General features: G+C 39.9%; 1 pseudogene; it reads right to left on the reverse strand.

Annotated features, from left to right (window-relative positions):
• Positions 1-909: 909 nt before the first annotated feature.
• LOC103267950 lies at positions 910-1,333 on the reverse strand (annotated as a pseudogene).
• Positions 1,334-2,477: the final 1,144 nt, after the last annotated feature.

Raw genomic sequence — 2,477 nt, forward strand, 5'->3', positions numbered from 1 at the left:
GTAGCTGGAACTACAGGCACGGGCTACCATGCCCGGCTAATTTTTTGATTTATTGTAGAGATGAGGTCTCGCCAAGTTGCCCAGGCAGGTCTCAAACCCACAGGCTCAGGCAATCCACTCACCTCAGCCTCCCAAAGCACAGGATTATAGGCTGAGATACCAAGCCCGGCAACTGGTAGGTTCTTAACACAATTTAAGACCCACTCAAACCAACCACCCTAATATAAACAGCAGTCAAATGATGTAAACCTTGTTAATATTTAGATTCTTTTTTAAAAGTCTATAATGGTATTATTATGTAACTGATACAAATTAAAAGAGTTACAATAACTACTTGTCTCCTTTTCATATTCACTAGGGCTAAAAAAACCCTCATGATCCAATAGTTACTTTTTCTATGTGGCTATAACAGGTGACGAATAGACAGATAGGTGTGGTTACTACTAGTCAATGGTTTCACTCAGCCAGTGCTCAGTCACACCTCAGTAGATCTTTGAGGCAAAGATAAAGCATCATCTAAGACGTACAAGATACACATCTTCACAGTAGCTGATTTTTTAAATGATGTTTATGTTTCTCTTGATCATCTGAAACTGGGGCTTGATTCCCACTGGTTCTTATGCCCCGGGTTTACTGTATCAGGAGATGGCTCTTATGATTCATTGGTTCACTATTTCCTAAGGTTGTCATCTGACAACTGGTGCTCATTTTTTATTTCCTCAAGGGTTTTTTTCTTTAGATTTATTGATATATAAAGATTTCTGGGGGGGAGTACAAGACTTGTATGCACAAAATCAAAATAATCCACAAAACTTAACAAATCCTCTTTTATGAGATATGCTTTTTTTTTCCCCACTGGGAGAAGCTACTTTTTAATGGTTTTATAAATTTTACAAATACACTGAAGACTCATGCAATGCTGCCGGCATTGGACGCAATTCTGGGCCATAAGTCGGCACACTCTTTTGCAATTGGTCCTGTAATGGCAAAACCCTTCATCTTGCCTTTATTGTTGAGTATAATTCCTGCATTATCTTCAAAATAAAGGAACAAAACATCTTTTCTTCAATATGACTTTCGTTGTCGAATGACCACTGCTGGATGCACCTTCTTTCTGAGCTCTGGTTTGCCTTTCTTGACTGTGGCCATCACCATGTCACCCACACCAGCAGCGGGAAGTCTGTTCAGCCATTCCTTGATTCCCCTTCACAGAGATGATACACAGATTTTTGACTCCTGTATTGTCAGCACAGTTGATCATGGTGCCTATCGGAAGACCCAGGGAAATCAGGAATTTCGCACCGGAGGACCCACCACGTCCTCGCTTCAGCATCTTGGACACTGGAAAGAGACAAAAAGCGAGATACACTTTTTGTGTTGTGCTGTAATGTTCTATGCTTGATATAATTTATAAAGTAAGCAACAGAAGAGAAAACTGGTTTGTGGCAACAATGTCTATGAAACTCTGAAGGGGTTCGCTAAATATGAAAAGGATGGATTATGTTAGGTCAGGCCCAACAGGGGTGTGTGGACAATCCTGTGCTATGTGAAAGATGCAAAGAATTGTCCAAAAGTTAGATTAGAAAATATAGTTTATTTAGAAAGTAAATGAGAGAGAGAAGATTTACCTCCCCAAGATAGGGGAGGGTCCAAAGCCAGGAAACATGGTGGTCATAGCTCAAAGACCCACATGAACACATCAGAGTTTAACAAAGCAGTGGCTGCTGTTTGAGGATGAATGCCTTTTAACCCTTCCCTTTGTTGAGGGCAAGCCATTAAGGTGATTGGGTGGTGGTCTGCTCCACATCATCACAGAGGGCACTGGCACTGATGTCTGGTGATGGATGGCAGGCAGATGAGTGGGTTAGTCACGTGATTGCTGCCATGCTGATGGGGTCTGTCTGTGTCATGAAGGTCATAAAGGGCTGATCAGGCTAACATGGGTCTTACAGGTGGAGGCAAATACTTGAAATAGAAAAGCTAATTAGTAAAAACCAAGCTGAGGAAGAAGTTGTAAAATAATTATCAAAGCTACCTCTGAGAAACTGGTTCTGTCCTTGGCTAGTGATTAGAGGGTAGATTAAAGTGAACTGCTAGAGAAATATGACAAATCTAAGCAATGTTAAAATGACTGCTCATTGAGTATATTGATTCTATGCTATGGCCTTTCAGATCATATAAATTGAAAATTCTAAAGCAGAAACGGAGTCCATTTTGCTACTGAGGTGATAGCTACCCTCACCATGTGTGGGGTAGGATGCTAAATAGTATTATTATGCATTAGTATTATTATTATCATAAGTTAGATAAACCACCCACAGTTTGTGTTCTCTATTACTATTTGTTGAATAAATGAGTTAATTGGTCCATTATCTTGAGGAGAAATTTTGTTAAGGCAACATTACTTAGTGAAGAATATTGTTTTTTATTACCCACTGGGTACTATGGACACCATTTAGGTGACAGTCTTAATAGAA

The sequence above is a fragment of the Carlito syrichta genome, unplaced genomic scaffold (assembly GCF_000164805.1).
Source record: "Carlito syrichta isolate Samal-C Ts95f unplaced genomic scaffold, Tarsius_syrichta-2.0.1 Scaffold308592, whole genome shotgun sequence".
Taxonomy (NCBI): Eukaryota; Metazoa; Chordata; class Mammalia; order Primates; family Tarsiidae; genus Carlito; species Carlito syrichta.